The sequence below is a fragment of the Vicia villosa genome, linkage group LG5 (assembly GCF_029867415.1).
Source record: "Vicia villosa cultivar HV-30 ecotype Madison, WI linkage group LG5, Vvil1.0, whole genome shotgun sequence".
Lineage (NCBI taxonomy): Eukaryota > Viridiplantae > Streptophyta > Magnoliopsida > Fabales > Fabaceae > Vicia > Vicia villosa.
Genome location: NC_081184.1, coordinates 8,780,834 through 8,806,429, shown reverse-complemented (window position 1 = coordinate 8,806,429; position 25,596 = coordinate 8,780,834). Strand labels below are relative to the sequence as shown.

The 25,596-nt window shown below is 33.8% G+C and overlaps 11 pseudogenes; all 11 read right to left on the bottom strand.

The window, feature by feature from the left end:
• Positions 1-880: 880 nt before the first annotated feature.
• Positions 881-2,510, bottom strand: LOC131604153 (protein NRT1/ PTR FAMILY 8.2-like; annotated as a pseudogene).
• Positions 2,511-2,671: 161 nt separating this feature from the next.
• LOC131604152 (protein NRT1/ PTR FAMILY 8.2-like) lies at positions 2,672-3,869 on the bottom strand (annotated as a pseudogene).
• A 584-nt stretch (positions 3,870-4,453) lies between these two features.
• LOC131604151 (protein NRT1/ PTR FAMILY 8.2-like) lies at positions 4,454-5,839 on the bottom strand (annotated as a pseudogene).
• A 426-nt stretch (positions 5,840-6,265) lies between these two features.
• LOC131604150 (protein NRT1/ PTR FAMILY 8.2-like) lies at positions 6,266-7,651 on the bottom strand (annotated as a pseudogene).
• A 426-nt stretch (positions 7,652-8,077) lies between these two features.
• LOC131604149 (protein NRT1/ PTR FAMILY 8.2-like) lies at positions 8,078-9,463 on the bottom strand (annotated as a pseudogene).
• A 426-nt stretch (positions 9,464-9,889) lies between these two features.
• LOC131604148 (protein NRT1/ PTR FAMILY 8.2-like) lies at positions 9,890-11,275 on the bottom strand (annotated as a pseudogene).
• A 426-nt stretch (positions 11,276-11,701) lies between these two features.
• On the bottom strand, positions 11,702-13,087 carry LOC131604147 (protein NRT1/ PTR FAMILY 8.2-like; annotated as a pseudogene).
• A 426-nt stretch (positions 13,088-13,513) lies between these two features.
• LOC131604145 (protein NRT1/ PTR FAMILY 8.2-like) lies at positions 13,514-14,899 on the bottom strand (annotated as a pseudogene).
• Positions 14,900-15,325: 426 nt separating this feature from the next.
• Positions 15,326-16,711, bottom strand: LOC131604144 (protein NRT1/ PTR FAMILY 8.2-like; annotated as a pseudogene).
• A 426-nt stretch (positions 16,712-17,137) lies between these two features.
• Positions 17,138-23,447, bottom strand: LOC131604143 (protein NRT1/ PTR FAMILY 8.2-like; annotated as a pseudogene).
• A 426-nt stretch (positions 23,448-23,873) lies between these two features.
• Positions 23,874-25,259, bottom strand: LOC131604142 (protein NRT1/ PTR FAMILY 8.2-like; annotated as a pseudogene).
• Positions 25,260-25,596: the final 337 nt, after the last annotated feature.

Sequence of the window (25,596 nt, the reverse complement as noted above, 5' to 3'; positions counted from 1 at the left end):
CAGATCCCTTTGATATTAAACTGCAAATTTGTAGTCTTATAAAGATACTTTTCATCTAGATCTTTTAGCGCATGTTTCTCAAATGTCACAAATATAACTTGACATTTGCTTGTAATGGGACTTTCACCATGTATTTGAAGTCTATACCATTGACTTTTGATGGAGAAAAATATATAAGTGAAAACCATTGCAGTTGTAGGTACACTAAAACCTCAACCCCATCATGCATTCATCTAAATCCAAACCAAGATCGGCGAGCCAATGACTGCGCCAATATTGATTGAGAATTAAAGCCATTTGAAAAATAAATTTTCTTTTTCTTCTCCGTCTCATCATTGTCACCAAACTGGTCAGCACCAACAGATAAGATGCACGGTTTGATATCGTCGGTTCCAAGAGCAATCAAGTTGAGTGATATAAAACAAGCTAAATTTGGCTTAATGTTGATGGAAACTATTAGCATCTCACAAAGGCTTCAATTATTGTGCAACAACATAAAGAGGTAATTGTTTCATTCCCTGTAAATACACAAATAACTACGATTAAAAGGTCTAACCCACATATTAATTTATCCTTTTATTCTTGACAATTGCTTAATTATGAATTTAATAAAAATATTTTATAAGATGAAAGATATTATATTTATTCATATATGTAGTAATTTTTGTTTATAATATGTAGTTTAATTATGGTATTGAACTAAAATTACCATATGCCATAGATGTCTACCAAGATAATCAAAGTGTAAGCTTTATAAATATAATCAATTTTAAATATGCAATGCATTAACATTAAAAAATAAATGTTTTGTATCTAAAGCGATACATATTGGTTTTGAAATTATTCTATAACTTGTTTTTTTCCACGCACACACGAGAAGTTATAAACTTTTTTTGTATGTATACCTCTTAGCAATCCATAGATATACAATGAATTTGCTCACACTATGAATAAGCCAATTAAATAATAAAGATGACCCTTATTCATATTATCTGGTAGCCAACTAAGATTTCCATTTTTGTAGTAACATTTGTGACAATAATAAAAAGAAATGTAGTCACATAGTTTCCCAATGCATTAATGGTCAGTGAAAGGGAAGATAAGAAACTTATCATTGCATCAGGTGCCTCGCCATGAAAGAAATACATCTGACCAATTCTTGTGAAAACTTCAGCTGCACCAAAGAGGAAATACTCTAATACTTTCCAAAAGAATGGAATAGGAATGGTATCGTGATCATAGTAGATATGTTTTTGAACTAAGTCGAGACAGACGACTTTTAGATTGCTGACCACGATGATGGAAAAGATAGAGATGACTAGGCTTATTCCAATTATTTGAAGTTGTGTTAATCCGTTTTCATGGAAAGTATACTTTCTTGCAAAGGGGATAATGATCACAAAATATGACACTTAGATGGTCATAAAATGAGAGGTGTATGTACGAAGCTTTAAACATAGGATAATTTGTTGAACCATTGTATTTCTCTGTAACACAAATGTTATTACCATTTGACTTAATACAACTGCAAAGACTATTTGTGATGGCCAAACAGGAAGTATACGGATAACCGATTTGAGCTCCTTAAATTGTGTTACGGTGCAAAGCCTCCATGGATTGGTACATCGCTAGTCTAGTATGATTCTTTCTCTATTACTTCCTTATCCATACACCTGGATCCATAACTGAATTTGAAGCCATCATTTTCATTGCAATACTACTCCTCATCACAAAAAATAAATATAAACATGGTTTTGATATCTAACTTCAATTCATTTGTATGATCAAGTTTGCAGATCCCTTTGATATTAGACTGCAAATTTGTAGGCTTATAAAGATACTTTTCATCTGGATCTTTTAGCATATGTTTCTCACATGTCACAAATATAACTTAACATTTGATTGTAATGGGACTTTCACCATGTATTTTAATTCTTTACCATTGAATTTCGATGGAGAAAAATATATAAGTGAAAACCATTGCAATTGTAGGTACATCGAAACCCCAATCCCATCCTGCATTCATCTAAATCCAAACCATGATCGACGAGCCAATGACTGCGCCAATATTGATTGAGAACTAAAGCCATTAAAAATAATTTTTCTTTTCTTCTCCGTCTCATCATTGTCATCAAACTAGTCAGCACCAAAAGATGAGATGCGCGGTTTGATATTTTCGGTTCCAAGAGTAGTCAAGTTAAGTGATATAAAACAAGCTAAATTTGTCTTAATGTTGGATGGAAACCATTAGCATCTCACAAATGCTTCAATTATGGTGCAACAACATAGAGAGTTAGTAGTTTCATTCCCTGCAAAGTACACAAATAACTACGATTAAAAGGGCTAACCCACATATTAGTTTATCCTTTTATTTTTGACTATTGCTTAGTTATGAATTTAGTAAAAATTATTATAAGCAGGAAGATGTTATATTTATCCAGATGTGTAGTAATTTTTGTTTATAATATGTAGTTTAATTATGGTATTGAACTAACATTACCATATGCCATAGATGTCTACAAAGATAATCAAAGTGTAAGCTTTACAAAAATAATCAATTTTAAATATGCAATGCATTAACATTAAAAAAATAAATGTTTTGGATCTATAGCGATACATATTGGTTTTGAAATTATTTTATAACTTGTTTTTTGCACACACACACGGGAAGTTATAAACTTTTTTTGTATGTATACCTCTTAGCAATCCATAGATATACAATGAATTTGATCACACTAAGAATAAGCCAATTAAATAATAAAGATGACCCTTATTTATATTATCTGGTCACCAACTAAGATTTCCATTTTTGTAGTAACTTTTGTGACAACAATAAAAAGAAATGTAGTCACATAGTTTCCCAATGCATTAATGGTCAGTGAAAGGGAAGATAACATACTTATCATTGCATCAGGTGCCTCGCCATATAAGAAATACATCTGGCCAATTCTTGTGAAAATTCAGCTGCACCAAAGAGGAAATATTGTATTACTTTCCAAAATAATGGAATAGGAATAGTATCGTGATCATAGTAGATATGTTTTTGAACTAAGTCGAGACAAACGACTTTTAGATTGCTGACCACGATGATGGCAAAGATAGATTTGATTAGGCTTATTTCAATTCTTTGAAGTTGTGTTAATCCATTTTCATGGCAGGTATACTTTCTTGCAAAGGGGACAATGATGCAATCATAGATTGGATCACAGAAGATGACACTTTGATGGTAAAAAAGGGAGAGGTGTATGTACGGAGCTTTAAACTTAGGATAATTTGTTGAACCATTGTATTGCCTTGTAACACAAATGTTATTCCCATTTGACTTAATACTACTGCAAAGGCAATTTGTGATGGCCAAACAGGAAGTATCCGGATAACCGATTTAAGCTCCTTAACATGTGTTACGGTGCAAAGCCTCTATGGATTGGTACATCGCTAGTATAGTATGATTATTTCTCTATTACTTCCTTCTCCAAACACCTGGAATCATAACAGAATTTGAAGCCATCATTTTTATTGCAATACTACTTTTCATCACAAAAAGTAAATATAAACATGGTTTTGATATCTAACTTCAATTCATTGGTATGATCAAGTTTGTAGATATTAGACTGCAAATTTGTAGTCTTATAAAGATATCTTTCATCTGTAACTTTCAACGTATGTTTCTCAAATATCACAAATATAACTTGACATTTGCTTGTAATGGGACTTTCACCATGTATTTGAAGTCTATACCATTGACTTTCGATGGAGAAAATTATATAAGTGAAAACCAGTGCAGTTGTACCCATCATGCATTCATCTAAATCCAAACCAAGATCGATGAGCCAATGACCGCGCCAATATTGATTGAGAACTAAAGCCATTTGAAAAATAAATTTTCTTTTTCTTCTCCGTCTCATCATTGTCATCAAACTGGTTAGCACCAAAAGATGAGATGTGCAATTTGATATCGTCGGTTCCAAGAGCAATGAAGTTGAGTGATATAAAACAAGCTAAATTTGACTTAATGTTGATGGAAACCATTAGCATCTCACAAAGCCTTCAATTTTGGTGCAACAACATCAAGAGTTAATAGTTTCATTCCCTGCAAAGTACACAAATAACTACAATTAAAAGGTCTAGCCCACATATTAGTGTATCCTTTTATTCTTGACTATTGCTTAATTATGAATTTAATAAAAATATTTTATAAGATGAAAGATATTATATTTATTCATATATGTAGTAATTTTTGTTTATAATATGTAGTTTAATTATGGTATTGAACTAACATTACCATATGCCATAGATGTCTACAAAGATAATCAAAGTGTAAGCTTTACAAAAATAATCAATTTTAAATATGCAATGCATTAACATTAAAAAGATAAATATTTTGTATCTAAACCGATACATATTGGTTTTGAAATTATTTTATAACTTGTTTTTTGCACGCACACACGGGAAGTTATAAACTTTTATTGTATGTATACCTCCTAGCAATCCATAGATATACAATGAATTTGATCACACTAAGAATAAGCCAATTAAATAATAAAGATGACCCTTTTTCATATTATCTGGTAACCAACTAAGATTTCCATTTTTGTAGTAACTTTTGTGACAACAATAAAAAGAAATGTAGTCACATAGTTTCCCAATGCATTAATGGTCAGTGAAAGGGAAGATAACATACTTATCATTGCATCAGGTGCCTTGCCATAAAAGAAATACATCTGACCAAATCTTGTGAAAATTCAGCTGCACCAAAGAGGAAATACTGTACTACTTTCCAAAATAATGGAATAGGAATGGTATCGTGATTATAGTAGATATGTTTTTGAACTAAGTCGAGACATACGACTTTTAGATTGCTGACCACGATGATGGAAAAGATAGAGATGACTAGGCTTATTCCAATTCTTTGAATTTGTGTTAATCCGTTTTCATGGCAGGTATACTTTCTTGCAAAGGGGACAATGATCCAATCATAGATTGGATCACAGAAGATGACACTTAGATGGTCAAAAAGGGAGAGGTGTATGTATGGAGCTTTAAACTTAGGATAATTTGTTGAACCATTGTATTGCCTTGTAACACAAATGTTATTCCCATTTGACTTAATACCACTGCAAAGGCTATTTGTGATGGCCAAACAGGAAGTATCCGGATAACCGATTTGAGCTCCTTAACATGTGTTACGGTGCAAAGCCTTTATGGATTGATACATCGCTAGTCTAGTATGATTATTTCTCTATTACTTCCTTATCCAAACACCTGGAATCATAACAGAATTTGAAGCCATCATTTTCATTGCAATACTACTTCTCATCACAAAAAGTAAATATCAACATGGTTTTGATATCTAACTTCAATTCATTTGTATGATCAAGTTTGCAGATCCCTTTGGTATTAAACTGCAAATTTGTAGTCTTATAAAGATACTTTTCATCTGGATCTTTCAGCGTATGTTTCTCAAATGTCACAAATATAACTTGACATTTGCTTGTAATGGGACTTTCACCATGTATTTGAAGTCTATACCATTGACTATCGATGGAGAAAATTATATAAGTGAAAACCATTGCAGTTGTAGGTACACTAGAACCCCAACCCCATCATGCTTTCATCTAAATCCAAACCAAGATCGACGAGCCAATGACTGCGCCAATATTGATTGAGAACTAAAGCCATTTGAAAAATAAATTTTCTTTTTCTTCTCCGTCTCATCATTGTCATCAAACTGGTCAGCACCAAAAGATGAGATGTGCGGTTTGATATCGTCGGTTACAAGAGCAATGAAGTTGAGTGATATTAAACAAGCTAAATTTGACTTAATGTTGATGGAAACCATTAGCATCTCACAAAGCCTTCAATTTTGGTGCAACAACATAAAGAGTTAATAGTTTCATTCCCTGCAAAGTACACAAATAACTACGATTAAAAGGTCTAACCCACATATTAGTGTATCCTTTTATTCTTGAATATTGCTTAATTATGAATTTAATAAAAATATTTTATAAGATGAAAGATATTATATTTATTCATATATGTAGTAATTTTTGTTTATAATATGTAGTTTAATTATGGTATTGAACTAACATTACCATATGCCATAGATGTCTACAAAGATAATCAAAGTGTAAGCTTTACAAAAATAATCAATTTTAAATATGCAATGCATTAACATTAAAAAAATAAATGTTTTGTATCTAAAGCGATACATATATTGGTTTTGAAATTATTTTATAACTTGTTTTTTGCACGCACACACGGGAAGTTATAAACTTTTATTGTATGTATACCTCTTAGCAATCCATAGATATACAATGAATTTGATCACACTAAGAATAAGCCAATTAAATAATAAAGATGACCCTTATTCATATTATCTGGTAACCAACTAAGATTTCCATTTTTGTAGTAACTTTTGTGACAACAATAAAAAGAAATGTAGTCACATAGTTTCCCAATGAATTAATGGTCAGTGAAAGGGAAGATAACATACTTATCATTGCATCAGGTGCCTCGCCATAAAAGAAATACATCTGACCAAATCTTGTGAAAATTCAGCTGCACCAAAGAGGAAATATTGTACTACTTTCCAAAATAATGGAATAGGAATGGTATCGTGATCATAGTAGATATGTTTTTGAACTAAGTCGAGACAGACGACTTTTAGATTGCTGACAACGATGATGGAAAAGACAGAGATGACTAGGCTTATTCCAATTCTTTGAAGTTGTGTTAATCCGTTTTCATGGCAGGTATACTTTCTTGCAAAGGGGACAATGATGCAATCATAGATTGGATCACAGAAGATGACACTTAGATGGTCAAAAAGGGAGAGGTGTATGTACGGAGCTTTAAACTTAGGATAATTTGTTGAACCATTGTATTGCCTTGTAACACAAATGTTATTCCCATTTGACTTAATACCACTGCAAAGGCTATTTGTGATGGCCAAACAGGAAGTATCCGGATAACCGATTTGAGCTCCTTAACATGTGTTACGGTGCAAAGCCTTTATGGATTGATACATCGCTAGTCTAGTATGATTATTTCTCTATTACTTCCTTATCCAAACACCTGGAATCATAACAGAATTCGAAGCCATCATTTTCATTGCAATACTACTTCTCATCACAAAAAGTAAATATCAACATGGTTTTGATATCTAACTTCAATTCATTTGTATGATCAAGTTTGCAGATCCCTTTGGTATTAAACTGCAAATTTGTAGTCTTATAAAGATACTTTTCATCTGGATCTTTCAGCGTATGTTTCTCAAATGTCACAAATATAACTTGACATTTGCTTGTAATGGGACTTTCACCATGTATTTGAAGTCTATACCATTGACTATCGATGGAGAAAATTATATAAGTGAAAACCATTGCAGTTGTAGGTACACTAGAACCCCAACCCCATCATGCTTTCATCTAAATCCAAACCAAGATCGACGAGCCAATGACTGCGCCAATATTGATTGAGAACTAAAGCCATTTGAAAAATAAATTTTCTTTTTCTTCTCCGTCTCATCATTGTCATCAAACTGGTCAGCACCAAAAGATGAGATGTGCGGTTTGATATCGTCGGTTACAAGAGCAATGAAGTTGAGTGATATTAAACAAGCTAAATTTGACTTAATGTTGATGGAAACCATTAGCATCTCACAAAGCCTTCAATTTTGGTGCAACAACATAAAGAGTTAATAGTTTCATTCCCTGCAAAGTACACAAATAACTACGATTAAAAGGTCTAACCCACATATTAGTGTATCCTTTTATTCTTGACTATTGCTTAATTATGAATTTAATAAAAATATTTTATAAGATGAAAGATATTATATTTATTCATATATGTAGTAATTTTTGTTTATAATATGTAGTTTAATTATGGTATTGAACTAACATTACCATATGCCATAGATGTCTACAAAGATAATCAAAGTGTAAGCTTTACAAAAATAATCAATTTTAAATATGCAATGCATTAACATTAAAAAAATAAATGTTTTGTATCTAAAGCGATACATATATTGGTTTTGAAATTATTTTATAACTTGTTTTTTGCACGCACACACGGGAAGTTATAAACTTTTATTGTATGTATACCTCTTAGCAATCCATAGATATACAATGAATTTGATCACACTAAGAATAAGCCAATTAAATAATAAAGATGACCCTTATTCATATTATCTGGTAACCAACTAAGATTTCCATTTTTGTAGTAACTTTTGTGACAACAATAAAAAGAAATGTAGTCACATAGTTTCCCAATGAATTAATGGTCAGTGAAAGGGAAGATAACATACTTATCATTGCATCAGGTGCCTCGCCATAAAAGAAATACATCTGACCAAATCTTGTGAAAATTCAGCTGCACCAAAGAGGAAATATTGTACTACTTTCCAAAATAATGGAATAGGAATGGTATCGTGATCATAGTAGATATGTTTTTGAACTAAGTCGAGACAGACGACTTTTAGATTGCTGACAACGATGATGGAAAAGACAGAGATGACTAGGCTTATTCCAATTCTTTGAAGTTGTGTTAATCCGTTTTCATGGCAGGTATACTTTCTTGCAAAGGGGACAATGATGCAATCATAGATTGGATCACAGAAGATGACACTTAGATGGTCAAAAAGGGAGAGGTGTATGTACGGAGCTTTAAACTTAGGATAATTTGTTGAACCATTGTATTGCCTTGTAACACAAATGTTATTCCCATTTGACTTAATACCACTGCAAAGGCTATTTGAGATGGCCAAACAGGAAGTATCCGGATAACCGATTTGAGCTCCTTAACATGTGTTACGGTGCAAAGCCTTTATGGATTGGTACATCGCTAGTCTAGTATGATTATTTCTCTATTACTTCCTTATCCAAACACCTGGAATCATAACAGAATTTGAAGCCATCATTTTCATTGCAATACTACTTCTCATCACAAAAAGTAAATATAAACATGGTTTTGATATCTAACTTCAATTCATTTGTATGATCAAGTTTGCAGATCCCTTTGGTATTAAACTGCAAATTTGTAGTCTTATAAAGATACTTTTCATCTGGATCTTTCAGCGTATGTTTCTCAAATGTCACAAATATAACTTGACATTTGCTTGTAATGGGACTTTCACCATGTATTTGAAGTCTATACCATTGACTATCGATGGAGAAAATTATATAAGTGAAAACCATTGCAGTTGTAGGTACACTAGAACCCCAACCCCATCATGCTTTCATCTAAATCCAAACCAAGATCGACGAGCCAATGACTGCGCCAATATTGATTGAGAACTAAAGCCATTTGAAAAATAAATTTTCTTTTTCTTCTCCGTCTCATCATTGTCATCAAACTGGTCAGCACCAAAAGATGAGATGTGCGGTTTGATATCGTCGGTTACAAGAGCAATGAAGTTGAGTGATATTAAACAAGCTAAATTTGACTTAATGTTGATGGAAACCATTAGCATCTCACAAAGCCTTCAATTTTGGTGCAACAACATAAAGAGTTAATAGTTTCATTCCCTGCAAAGTACACAAATAACTACGATTAAAAGGTCTAACCCACATATTAGTGTATCCTTTTATTCTTGAATATTGCTTAATTATGAATTTAATAAAAATATTTTATAAGATGAAAGATATTATATTTATTCATATATGTAGTAATTTTTGTTTATAATATGTAGTTTAATTATGGTATTGAACTAACATTACCATATGCCATAGATGTCTACAAAGATAATCAAAGTGTAAGCTTTACAAAAATAATCAATTTTAAATATGCAATGCATTAACATTAAAAAAATAAATGTTTTGTATCTAAAGCGATACATATATTGGTTTTGAAATTATTTTATAACTTGTTTTTTGCACGCACACACGGGAAGTTATAAACTTTTATTATATGTATACCTCCTAGCAATCCATAGATATACAATGAATTTGATCACACTAAGAATAAGCCAATTAAATAATAAAGATGACCCTTATTCATATTATCTGGTAACCAACTAAGATTTCCATTTTTGTAGTAACTTTTGTGACAACAATAAAAAGAAATGTAGTCACATAGTTTCCCAATGCATTAATGGTCAGTGAAAGGGAAGATAACATACTTATCATTGCATCAGGTGCCTTGCCATAAAAGAAATACATCTGACCAAATCTTGTGAAAATTCAGCTGCACCAAAGAGGAAATACTGTACTACTTTCCAAAATAATGGAATAGGAATGGTATCGTGATTATAGTAGATATGTTTTTGAACTAAGTCGAGACATACGACTTTTAGATTGCTGACCACGATGATGGAAAAGATAGAGATGACTAGGCTTATTCCAATTCTTTGAATTTGTGTTAATCCGTTTTCATGGCAGGTATACTTTCTTGCAAAGGGGACAATGATACAATCATAGATTGGATCACAGAAGATGACACTTAGATGGTCAAAAAGGGAGAGGTGTATGTACGGAGCTTTAAACTTAGGATAATTTGTTGAACCATTGTATTGCCTTGTAACACAAATGTTATTCCCATTTGACTTAATACCACTGCAAAGGCTATTTGAGATGGCCAAACAGGAAGTATCCGGATAACCGATTTGAGCTCCTTAACATGTGTTACGGTGCAAAGCCTTTATGGATTGATACATCGCTAGTCTAGTATGATTATTTCTCTATTACTTCCTTATCCAAACACCTGGAATCATAACAGAATTTGAAGCCATCATTTTCATTGCAATACTACTTCTCATCACAAAAAGTAAATATCAACATGGTTTTGATATCTAACTTCAATTCATTTGTATGATCAAGTTTGCAGATCCCTTTGGTATTAAACTGCAAATTTGTAGTCTTATAAAGATACTTTTCATCTGGATCTTTCAGCGTATGTTTCTCAAATGTCACAAATATAACTTGACATTTGCTTGTAATGGGACTTTCACCATGTATTTGAAGTCTATACCATTGACTATCGATGGAGAAAATTATATAAGTGAAAACCATTGCAGTTGTAGGTACACTAGAACCCCAACCCCATCATGCTTTCATCTAAATCCAAACCAAGATCGACGAGCCAATGACTGCGCCAATATTGATTGAGAACTAAAGCCATTTGAAAAATAAATTTTCTTTTTCTTCTCCGTCTCATCATTGTCATCAAACTGGTCAGCACCAAAAGATGAGATGTGCGGTTTGATATCGTCGGTTACAAGAGCAATGAAGTTGAGTGATATTAAACAAGCTAAATTTGACTTAATGTTGATGGAAACCATTAGCATCTCACAAAGCCTTCAATTTTGGTGCAACAACATAAAGAGTTAATAGTTTCATTCCCTGCAAAGTACACAAATAACTACGATTAAAAGGTCTAACCCACATATTAGTGTATCCTTTTATTCTTGAATATTGCTTAATTATGAATTTAATAAAAATATTTTATAAGATGAAAGATATTATATTTATTCATATATGTAGTAATTTTTGTTTATAATATGTAGTTTAATTATGGTATTGAACTAACATTACCATATGCCATAGATGTCTACAAAGATAATCAAAGTGTAAGCTTTACAAAAATAATCAATTTTAAATATGCAATGCATTAACATTAAAAAAATAAATGTTTTGTATCTAAAGCGATACATATATTGGTTTTGAAATTATTTTATAACTTGTTTTTTGCACGCACACACGGGAAGTTATAAACTTTTATTGTATGTATACCTCCTAGCAATCCATAGATATACAATGAATTTGATCACACTAAGAATAAGCCAATTAAATAATAAAGATGACCCTTATTCATATTATCTGGTAACCAACTAAGATTTCCATTTTTGTAGTAACTTTTGTGACAACAATAAAAAGAAATGTAGTCACATAGTTTCCCAATGCATTAATGGTCAGTGAAAGGGAAGATAACATACTTATCATTGCATCAGGTGCCTTGCCATAAAAGAAATACATCTGACCAAATCTTGTGAAAATTCAGCTGCACCAAAGAGGAAATACTGTACTACTTTCCAAAATAATGGAATAGGAATGGTATCGTGATTATAGTAGATATGTTTTTGAACTAAGTCGAGACATACGACTTTTAGATTGCTGACCACGATGATGGAAAAGATAGAGATGACTAGGCTTATTCCAATTCTTTGAATTTGTGTTAATCCGTTTTCATGGCAGGTATACTTTCTTGCAAAGGGGACAATGATACAATCATAGATTGGATCACAGAAGATGACACTTAGATGGTCAAAAAGGGAGAGGTGTATGTACGGAGCTTTAAACTTAGGATAATTTGTTGAACCATTGTATTGCCTTGTAACACAAATGTTATTCCCATTTGACTTAATACCACTGCAAAGGCTATTTGAGATGGCCAAACAGGAAGTATCCGGATAACCGATTTGAGCTCCTTAACATGTGTTACGGTGCAAAGCCTTTATGGATTGATACATCGCTAGTCTAGTATGATTATTTCTCTATTACTTCCTTATCCAAACACCTGGAATCATAACAGAATTTGAAGCCATCATTTTCATTGCAATACTACTTCTCATCACAAAAAGTAAATATCAACATGGTTTTGATATCTAACTTCAATTCATTTGTATGATCAAGTTTGCAGATCCCTTTGGTATTAAACTACAAATTTGTAGTCTTATAAAGATACTTTTCATCTGGATCTTTCAGCGTATGTTTCTCAAATGTCACAAATATAACTTGACATTTGCTTGTAATGGGACTTTCACCATGTATTTGAAGTCTATACCATTGACTATCGATGGAGAAAATTATATAAGTGAAAACCATTGCAGTTGTAGGTACACTAGAACCCCAACCCCATCATGCTTTCATCTAAATCCAAACCAAGATCGACGAGCCAATGACTGCGCCAATATTGATTGAGAACTAAAGCCATTTGAAAAATAAATTTTCTTTTTCTTCTCCGTCTCATCATTGTCATCAAACTGGTCAGCACCAAAAGATGAGATGTGCGGTTTGATATCGTCGGTTACAAGAGCAATGAAGTTGAGTGATATTAAACAAGCTAAATTTGACTTAATGTTGATGGAAACCATTAGCATCTCACAAAGCCTTCAATTTTGGTGCAACAACATAAAGAGTTAATAGTTTCATTCCCTGCAAAGTACACAAATAACTACGATTAAAAGGTCTAATCCACATATTAGTGTATCCTTTTATTCTTGAATATTGCTTAATTATGAATTTAATAAAAATATTTTATAAGATGAAAGATATTATATTTATTCATATATGTAGTAATTTTTGTTTATAATATGTAGTTTAATTATGGTATTGAACTAACATTACCATATGCCATAGATGTCTACAAAGATAATCAAAGTGTAAGCTTTACAAAAATAATCAATTTTAAATATGCAATGCATTAACATTAAAAAAATAAATGTTTTGTATCTAAAGCGATACATATATTGGTTTTGAAATTATTTTATAACTTGTTTTTTGCACGCACACACGGGAAGTTATAAACTTTTATTATATGTATACCTCCTAGCAATCCATAGATATACAATGAATTTGATCACACTAAGAATAAGCCAATTAAATAATAAAGATGACCCTTATTCATATTATCTGGTAACCAACTAAGATTTCCATTTTTGTAGTAACTTTTGTGACAACAATAAAAAGAAATGTAGTCACATAGTTTCCCAATGCATTAATGGTCAGTGAAAGGGAAGATAACATACTTATCATTGCATCAGGTGCCTTGCCATAAAAGAAATACATCTGACCAAATCTTGTGAAAATTCAGCTGCACCAAAGAGGAAATACTGTACTACTTTCCAAAATAATGGAATAGGAATGGTATCGTGATTATAGTAGATATGTTTTTGAACTAAGTCGAGACATACGACTTTTAGATTGCTGACCACGATGATGGAAAAGATAGAGATGACTAGGCTTATTCCAATTCTTTGAATTTGTGTTAATCCGTTTTCATGGCAGGTATACTTTCTTGCAAAGGGGACAATGATACAATCATAGATTGGATCACAGAAGATGACACTTAGATGGTCAAAAAGGGAGAGGTGTATGTACGGAGCTTTAAATTTAGGATAATTTGTTGAACCATTGTATTGCCTTGTAACACAAATGTTATTCCCATTTGACTTAATACCACTGCAAAGGCTATTTGAGATGGCCAAACAGGAAGTATCCGGATAACCGATTTGAGCTCCTTAACATGTGTTACGGTGCAAAGCCTTTATGGATTGATACATCGCTAGTCTAGTATGATTATTTCTCTATTACTTCCTTATCCAAACACCTGGAATCATAACAGAATTTGAAGCCATCATTTTCATTGCAATACTACTTCTCATCACAAAAAGTAAATATCAACATGGTTTTGATATCTAACTTCAATTCATTTGTATGATCAAGTTTGCAGATCCCTTTGGTATTAAACTGCAAATTTGTAGTCTTATAAAGATACTTTTCATCTGGATCTTTCAGCGTATGTTTCTCAAATGTCACAAATATAACTTGACATTTGCTTGTAATGGGACTTTCACCATGTATTTGAAGTCTATACCATTGACTATCGATGGAGAAAATTATATAAGTGAAAACCATTGCAGTTGTAGGTACACTAGAACCCTTACCCCATCATGCTTTCATCTAAATCCAAACCAAGATTGACGAGCCAATGACTGCACCAATATTGATTGAGAACTAAAGCCATTTGAAAAATAAATTTTCTTTTTCTTCTCCGTCTCATCATTGTCATCAAACTGGTCAGCACCAAAAGATGTGATGTGCGGTTTGATATCGTCGGTTACAAGAGCAATGAAGTTGAGTGATATTAAACAAGCTAAATTTGACTTAATGATGATGGAAACCATTAGCATCTCACAAAGCCTTCAATTTTGGTGCAACAACATAAAGAGTTAATAGTTTCATTCCCTGCAAAGTACACAAATAACTACGATTAAAAGGTCTAACCCACATATTAGTGTATCCTTTTATTCTTGAATATTGCTTAATTATGAATTTAATAAAAATATTTTATAAGATGAAAGATATTATATTTATTCATATATGTAGTAATTTTTGTTTATAATATGTAGTTTAATTATGGTATTGAACTAACATTACCATATGCCATAGATGTCTACAAAGATAATCAAAGTGTAAGCTTTACAAAAATAATCAATTTTAAATATGCAATGCATTAGCATTAAAAAAATAAATGTTTTGTATCTAAAGCGATAAATATATTGGTTTTGAAATTATTTTATAACTTGTTTTTTGCACGCACACACGGGAAGTTATAAACTTTTATTGTATGTATACCTCCTAGCAATCCATAGATATACAATGAATTTGATCACACTAAGAATAAGCCAATTAAATAATAAAGATGACCCTTATTCATATTATCTGGTAACCAACTAAGATTTCCATTTTTGTAGTAACTTTTGTGACAACAATAAAAAGAAATGTAGTCACATAGTTTCCCAATGCATTAATGGTCAGTGAAAGGGAAGATAACATACTTATCATTGCATCAGGTGCCTTGCCATAAAAGAAATACATCTGACCAAATCTTGTGAAAATTCAGCTGCACCAAAGAGGAAATACTGTACTACTTTCCAAAATAATGGAATAGGAATGGTATCGTGATTATAGTAGATATGTTTTTGAACTAAGTCGAGACATACGACTTTTAGATTGCTGACCACGATGATGGAAAAGATAGAGATGACTAGGCTTATTCCAATTCTTTGAATTTGTGTTAATCCGTTTTCATGGCAGGTATACTTTCTTGCAAAGGGGACAATGATACAATCATAGATTGGATCACAGAAGATGACACTTAGATGGTCAAAAAGGGAGAGGTGTATGTACGGAGCTTTAAACTTAGGATAATTTGTTGAACCATTGTATTGCCTTGTAACACAAATGTTATTCCCATTTGACTTAATACCACTGCAAAGGCTATTTGAGATGGCCAAACAGGAAGTATCCGGATAACCGATTTGAGCTCCTTAACATGTGTTACGGTGCAAAGCCTTTATGGATTGATACATCGCTAGTCTAGTATGATTATTTCTCTATTACTTCCTTATCCAAACACCTGGAATCATAACAGAATTTGAAGCCATCATTTTCATTGCAATACTACTTCTCATCACAAAAAGTAAATATCAACATGGTTTTGATATCTAACTTCAATTCATTTGTATGATCAAGTTTGCAGATCCCTTTGGTATTAAACTGCAAATTTGTAGTCTTATAAAGATACTTTTCATCTGGATCTTTCAGCGTATGTTTCTCAAATGTCACAAATATAACTTGACATTTGCTTGTAATGGGACTTTCACCATGTATTTGAAGTCTATACCATTGACTATCGATGGAGAAAATTATATAAGTGAAAACCATTGCAGTTGTAGGTACACTAGAACCCCAACCCCATCATGCTTTCATCTAAATCCAAACCAAGATCGACGAGCCAATGACTGCGCCAATATTGATTGAGAACTAAAGCCATTTGAAAAATAAATTTTCTTTTTCTTCTCCGTCTCATCATTGTCATCAAACTGGTCAGCACCAAAAGATGAGATGTGCGGTTTGATATCGTCGGTTACAAGAGCAATGAAGTTGAGTGATATTAAACAAGCTAAATTTGACTTAATGTTGATGGAAACCATTAGCATCTCACAAAGCCTTCAATTTTGGTGCAACAACATAAAGAGTTAATAGTTTCATTCCCTGCAAAGTACACAAATAACTACGATTAAAAGGTCTAATCCACATATTAGTGTATCCTTTTATTCTTGAATATTGCTTAATTATGAATTTAATAAAAATATTTTATAAGATGAAAGATATTATATTTATTCATATATGTAGTAATTTTTGTTTATAATATGTAGTTTAATTATGGTATTGAACTAACATTACCATATGCCATAGATGTTTACAAAGATAATCAAAGTGTAAGCTTTACAAAAATAATCAATTTTAAATATGCAATGCATTAACATTAAAAAAATAAATGTTTTGTATCTAAAGCGATACATATATTGGTTTTGAAATTATTTTATAACTTGTTTTTTGCACGCACACACGGGAAGTTATAAACTTTTATTATATGTATACCTCCTAGCAATCCATAGATATACAATGAATTTGATCACACTAAGAATAAGCCAATTAAATAATAAAGATGACCCTTATTCATATTATCTGGTAACCAACTAAGATTTCCATTTTTGTAGTAACTTTTGTGACAACAATAAAAAGAAATGTAGTCACATAGTTTCCCAATGCATTAATGGTCAGTGAAAGGGAAGATAATGTTGTGAATTCAATGCCAAGAACAAAGTATAAAACAAGGAAGAATAAAGGACAAGGAAGAAGAGGAACACAATAATTGGTTATAACTGCTATTCTTTCACTTTCTCTTAAAACAAGATTACAAGTTTACAAGAATAACAAATAACCTCTCTCACCCTAAATTAGGATTTGCAGCTTAGCAATGATGAGAGACTAGTATGCTATTTATAATAAAACCTAACATACTAACTAATGGGCTTTTTCAGCAAGGCCCATTACACAAGCCAACTTAATAAACAAGCTAACTTAACAAATTAGGGTTTAAACACTAAAACCTAATTTAACATGCTAACAACCCTAGCATCTTCGACACAAGCATGTGAACAACCTTCGACTTCATGCTTAACCCTGTCGAACCAAGAAGCTACCCTTCGGCCATACTAGAGTTCGATCCAAAATCTCACAAATCTCCACCTTGGATCTAACTCTACAACATCAAGGGAACAAACTAGCTTTCTTCATGCAGCTTTATCAACTGCATACAGTGGAAAAACTTGCAACTCGACAATGTCTTGGTGATCATATCAGCAGCATTGTCTTCAGTCGAAACCTTCAGCACTTGGACTTCTCCACGCTCGATTACTCCTCTGATGAAATGCAGCCTCACATCAATGTGCTTAGTTCGCTCATGATAGGCTGAATTCTTCGACAGGTGTATTGCACTTTGACTATCACATTTAATAGTGATACCTCGACCTTGAAGTTTCAGCTCCTTCGCAAAACCTTCAAGCCACAATGCTTCTTTCACAGCTTCAGTTAATGCAATGTACTCCGCTTCAGTGGTTGATAGAGCAACAACCTTCTGAAGTGTTGCTTTCCAACTAATTGCTGTGCCAAACATAGTGAAAACATATCCAGAAGTAGATTTCCTGGAATCCATACAACCTGCATAATCAGAGTCGACATATCCTTCGATTACTGCTTTACCATCTTCACCCAAGGCTCCACCATAAATTAGGACTCTATTCAGAGACCCATTTATGTACCTTAAAATCCACTTCAATGCTTGCCAGTGAGCCTTTCCAGGATTCGCCATGTACCTGCTTACAAGACTTACTGCGTATGCTATGTCGGGTCTAGTACAAACCATAGCATACATCAAAGAACCAACTATATTAGCATATGGGATGCTATTCATATAGGCTCTTTCCACATCAGTACTGGGACACTGATCAATACTCAGCTTGAATTGAGGGTTTGTTGGAGTCACAACTGGCTTCGAATTCGACATACCAAACTTTTCAAGAATCTTCCGTAGATATGCCTCTTTAGATAGGCATAACTTCGACTTCTTTCTATCTCTTCGAATGTCAATTCCAAGAATCCTGGAAGCAGCTCCCAGATCCTTCATATCGAACTCCTTATTGAGTTCAGCCTTCACCCTCATCACATCTTCGACACTGTTGCTTGCTATGAGAATATCATCCACATAAAGCAACAAAATAACAAATGAATTACCAGGTCGAAATCTGAAGTAAACACAGTGGTCGAACTGACTTCTAATGAAACTTATGCGTGCCATGAACTTGTCGAATCTCCTATTCCACTGTCGAGGAGATTGTTTCAGCCCATACAAGGATCTCTTTAACTTACACACATAATCATCCTTCCCCTTTTCGACATACCCTTCAGGTTGCCTCATCAGGATCGTTTCATCTAGATCACCATACAAGAACGCAGTCTTCACATCCATCTGTTCCAGTTCAAGATCGAACTGTGCCACCATGGCAAGCAACATTCGAATGGACCTATGCTTCACAACAGGAGAAAACACATCATTGAAGTCGACACCTTCTTTCTGAGTGAAACCCCTTGCAACTAACCTTGCCTTGTATCTTTTCGACGTCACTCCTTCAATTCCTTCCTTAACTTTGAAAATCCATTTACAGCTGACTAACCTTGCCCCAACAGGTTTCTTGATCAGTTCCCAAGTATGATTATCATGAAGAGATTTCATCTCATCATCCATGGCCTTCAGCCATTCAGTCTTATTTCGACTCCTCATAACTTCCTTATAGTCTCTAGGTTCTTCGTCTAGAACCTCACTTGCAGAGATTAAGGCATAAGCTATAAGATCTGCATATCCAAGTCCCTGAGGTGGCTTGATGACTCTTCTCGACCTATCTCTCGACAATAGGTAGTCATCGTCAGTTTCCTCAACTTCAGCATCTTCTGCTTCTTCTTCGACTTCATCTGGGATATGCAATTCAGCATCAACATGCTCCACCTCAACAGGAATCTCTACCTGTTCCAGCTCTTCGTCAGATGTTTCTGTACTTCGACCAACATCATTAGTTTTCTTAAAAGCCATTTCAGCTTCATTGAAAACTACATCTCGACTGGTGATACACCTCCTGTGACCTGGCTCTAGGCACCATAGCCTATAAGCTTTGACTCCTTCAGGGTATCCCAAGAACATGCATTTCAGAGCTCTAGGTTCGACCTTGTCTTGCCTAATGTGAGCATAGGCTACGCAGCCAAATACTCTCAGTTTGTCGAGATCTGGTGGATGTCCCGACCAAACTTCTTCAGGTGTCTTCATATCTAACGCTGTCGAAGGACATCTGTTTATAAGATATGTTGCTGTCGCAACAGCCTCAGCCCAGAACACCTTCTTTAACCCCGCACTAGTCAACATACATCTAACTCTCTCCAAAATAGTTCGATTAAACCTTTCAGCCAAACCATTTTGTTGTGGAGTACCTGCAGTAGTTCTATGCCTTGCAATACCAGAGGTAGCACAAAAACTGTCGAATGCCTCATTGCAAAATTCAAGGCCATTGTCGGTTCTCAACCTCTTGACCTTTCTGCCAGTCTGATTTTCAACCAGAGTCTTCCAACTTTTGAAATTCTCAAACGTTTCATCCTTAGTCTTCTGGATGAATACCCATAATTTTCTGGAATAATCATCTACTATGGATAGGAAATACCTTGCCCCAGAATGTGATGCACACCTTGCAGGCCCCCAAAGATCAGCATGGATGTAATCAAGGGATCCATGTGTTCTTGATTTGCCTTTGTTGAACTTCACTCTGCAAGATTTTCCAAGTACACAGGGTTCACAAAACTTCAGCTTTTCGACTTTGTCTCCACCAAGCAGATTTTGTTTCCCTAATTCGACCAGACCCCTTTCACTGACATGGCCCAATCTCATGTGCCAGATTTCAGTTTTCGACAAAGGTTTCGTGGATGCAACATTTGTCGAACCACTTACAACTTCAGCCTCAAGGGTATACAAGCCTTGTTTCTTCACGCCTCTCAAGACTTCCTTCGAACCCTTCATGACTCTTAGGATACTTTTCTCTCCTTGGAAAACATATCCTTTCTTGTCGAATTCACCAAGAGAAAGCAGATTTCTCTTCAAATCAGGAACATACCTGACTTCAGTCAACAACCTTATTGACTCATCATGGAGCTTGAATCTAACAGATCCAATACCTGCAATCTTGCAAGCCTTGTTGTTTCCCAGCAATACTGATCCACCATCTTGATCACATAATTCCTCGAACAAGTCTTTGTTTGGAGTCATGTGCCAAGTGCAACCTGAATCCATAATCCACTCTCTCTTAGAGTCACTGCTTGAAACCACAAGAACATCAGATGATTCGAAATCATCTTGAACAATGGCAGCGTTGCCATTATCCTTACCTCCATGATATTTCAGGCGTTCAGGGCACACCTTTCTTGTGTGACCCTCCTTTTTACAATGGTAGCATCGAATGCCAGATGCTTCGCCACTGTAAGACTTCGACTGGCTTTTGCCTTTCTTCTTGTCGAACTTACCATCCTTTCGTAAGAGTTTTCCTTTAACGGCCAAACCTTCGCCAACAGTCGAAGGTTTATGCTCCTTTCGTTCATTCAAGTCCTTAGAGTACAAGGCTGATTGAACTTCTTCAAACGTCAGGGACTCCCTTCCATACAAGAGAGTTTCTTTGAAGTGAGCATGTGATCTAGGCAAAGAACACAATAGTAACAGCGCTTGATCTTCATCATCGATCTTCACATCAATATTTTCAAGATCAAGAATCAGCTTGTTGAACATATCCAACTGCTCAGCCAATACTTTGTCTTCAATCATCTTGAATGAATACAAAGCTTGCTTCAGGTAGAGTCGATTTACCAGCGATTTGGTCATATACAAACTTTCAAGTTTCACCCATAACCCTGATGCCGTCGTCTCCTTTGATACCTGCCGGAGAACCTTATCACCAAGGCTCAACAAAATTGCGCTGTGTGCTTTCTCGATCATATTCGTCTTCTCCGCTGCCGTTAATTCTGCATTCATGGCTGCCTCTCCCTTCAACGCTTCCAAACAACCCTGCTGAACCAGTAGGGCTTTCATCTTCAAGCGCCACAGACCGAAATCATTCACTCCGGTGAACTTTTCAATCTCATACTTTGTTGAAGGCATCTTCTCCACGCTCACCGCACCAATTTGTTGTGAATTCAATGCCAAGAACAAAGTATAAAACAAGGAAGAATAAAGGACAAGGAAGAAGAGGAACACAATAATTGGTTATAACTGCTATTCTTTCACTTTCTCTTAAAACAAGATTACAAGTTTACAAGAATAACAAATAACCTCTCTCACCCTAAATTAGGATTTGCAGCTTAGCAATGATGAGAGACTAGTATGCTATTTATAATAAAACCTAACATACTAACTAATGGGCTTTTTCAGCAAGGCCCATTACACAAGCCAACTTAATAAACAAGCTAACTTAACAAATTAGGGTTTAAACACTAAAACCTAATTTAACATGCTAACAACCCTAGCATCTTCGACACAAGCATGTGAACAACCTTCGACTTCATGCTTAACCCTGTCGAACCAAGAAGCTACCCTTCGGCCATACTAGAGTTCGATCCAAAATCTCACAGATAACATACTTATCATTGCATCAGGTGCCTTGCCATAAAAGAAATACATCTGACCAAATCTTGTGAAAATTCAGCTGCACCAAAGAGGAAATACTGTACTACTTTCCAAAATAATGGAATAGGAATGGTATCGTGATTATAGTAGATATGTTTTTGAACTAAGTCGAGACATACGACTTTTAGATTGCTGACCACGATGATGGAAAAGATAGAGATGACTAGGCTTATTCGAATTCTTTGAATTTGTGTTAATCCGTTTTCATGGCAGGTATACTTTCTTGCAAAGGGGACAATGATACAATCATAGATTGGATCACAGAAGATGACACTTAGATGGTCAAAAAGGGAGAGGTGTATGTACGGAGCTTTAAACTTAGGATAATTTGTTGAACCATTGTATTGCCTTGTAACACAAATGTTATTCCCATTTGACTTAATACCACTGCAAAGGCTATTTGAGATGGCCAAACAGGAAGTATCCGGATAACCGATTTGAGCTCCTTAACATGTGTTACGGTGCAAAGCCTTTATGGATTGATACATCGCTAGTCTAGTATGATTATTTCTCTATTACTTCCTTATCCAAACACCTGGAATCATAACAGAATTTGAAGCCATCATTTTCATTGCAATACTACTTCTCATCACAAAAAGTAAATATCAACATGGTTTTGATATCTAACTTCAGTTCATTTGTATGATCAAGTTTGCAGATCCCTTTGGTATTAAACTGCAAATTTGTAGTCTTATAAAGATACTTTTCATCTGGATCTTTCAGCGTATGTTTCTCAAATGTCACAAATATAACTTGACATTTGCTTGTAATGGGACTTTCACCATGTATTTGAAGTCTATACCATTGACTATCGATGGAGAAAATTATATAAGTGAAAACCATTGCAGTTGTAGGTACACTAGAACCCCAACCCCATCATGCTTTCATCTAAATCCAAACCAAGATCGACGAGCCAATGACTGCGCCAATATTGATTGAGAACTAAAGCCATTTGAAAAATAAATTTTCTTTTTCTTCTCCGTCTCTTCATTGTCATCAAACTGGTCAGCACCAAAAGATGAGATGTGCGGTTTGATATCGTCGGTTACAAGAGCAATGAAGTTGAGTGATATTAAACAAGCTAAATTTGACTTATTGTTGATGGAAACCATTAGCATCTCACAAAGCCTTCAATTTTGGTGCAACAACATAAAGAGTTAATAGTTTCATTCCCTGCAAAGTACACAAATAACTACGATTAAAAGGTCTAATCCACATATTAGTGTATCCTTTTATTCTTGAATATTGCTTAATTATGAATTTAATAAAAATATTTTATAAGATGAAAGATATTATATTTATTCATATATGTAGTAATTTTTGTTTATAATATGTAGTTTAATTATGGTATTGAACTAACATTACCATATGCCATAGATGTCTACAAAGATAATCAAAGTGTAAGCTTTACAAAAATAATCAATTTTAAATATGCAATGCATTAACATTAAAAAAATAAATGTTTTGTATCTAAAGCGATACATATATTGGTTTTGAAATTATTTTATAACTTGTTTTTTGCACGCACACACGGGAAGTTATAAACTTTTATTATATGTATACCTCCTAGCAATCCATAGATATACAATGAATTTGATCACACTAAGAATAAGCCAATTAAATAATAAAGATGACCCTTATTCATATTATCTGGTAACCAACTAAGATTTCCATTTTTGTAGTAACTTTTGTGACAACAATAAAAAGAAATGTAGTCACATAGTTTCCCAATGCATTAATGGTCAGTGAAAGGGAAGATAACATACTTATCATTGCATCAGGTGCCTTGCCATAAAAGAAATACATCTGACCAAATCTTGTGAAAATTCAGCTGCACCAAAGAGGAAATACTGTACTACTTTCCAAAATAATGGAATAGGAATGGTATCGTGATTATAGTAGATATGTTTTTGAACTAAGTCGAGACATACGACTTTTAGATTGCTGACCACGATGATGGAAAAGATAGAGATGACTAGGCTTATTCCAATTCTTTGAATTTGTGTTAATCCGTTTTCATGGCAGGTATACTTTCTTGCAAAGGGGACAATGATACAATCATAGATTGGATCACAGAAGATGACACTTAGATGGTCAAAAAGGGAGAGGTGTATGTACGGAGCTTTAAACTTAGGATAATTTGTTGAACCATTGTATTGCCTTGTAACACAAATGTTATTCCCATTTGACTTAATACCACTGCAAAGGCTATTTGAGATGGCCAAACAGGAAGTATCCGGATAACCGATTTGAGCTCCTTAACATGTGTTACGGTGCAAAGCCTTTATGGATTGATACATCGCTAGTCTAGTATGATTATTTCTCTATTACTTCCTTATCCAAACACCTGGAATCATAACAGAATTTGAAGCCATCATTTTCATTGCAATACTACTTCTCATCACAAAAAGTAAATATCAACATGGTTTTGATATCTAACTTCAATTCATTTGTATGATCAAGTTTGCAGATCCCTTTGGTATTAAACTGCAAATTTGTAGTCTTATAAAGATACTTTTCATCTGGATCTTTCAGCGTATGTTTCTCAAATGTCACAAATATAACTTGACATTTGCTTGTAATGGGACTTTCACCATGTATTTGAAGTCTATACCATTGACTATCGATGGAGAAAAATATATAAGTGAAAACCATTGCAGTTGTAGGTACACTAGAACCCCAACCCCATCATGCTTTCATCTAAATCCAAACCAAGATCGACGAGCCAATGACTGCGCCAATATTGATTGAGAACTAAAGCCATTTGAAAAATAAATTTTCTTTTTCTTCTCCGTCTCATCATTGTCATCAAACTGGTCAGCACCAAAAGATGAGATGTGCGGTTTGATATCGTCGGTTACAAGAGCAATGAAGTTGAGTGATATTAAACAAGCTAAATTTGACTTAATGTTGATGGAAACCATTAGCATCTCACAAAGCCTTCAATTTTGGTGCAACAACATAAAGAGTTAATAGTTTCATTCCCTGCAAAGTACACAAATAACTACGATTAAAAGGTCTAACCCACATATTAGTGTATCCTTTTATTCTTGACTATTGCTTAATTATGAATTTAATAAAAATATTTTATTAGATGAAAGATATTATATTTATTCATATATGTAGTAATTTTTGTTTATAATATGTAGTTTAATTATGGTATTGAACTAACATTACCATATGCCATAGATGTCTACAAAGATAATCAAAGTGTAAGCTTTACAAAAATAATCAATTTTAAATATGCAATGCATTAACATT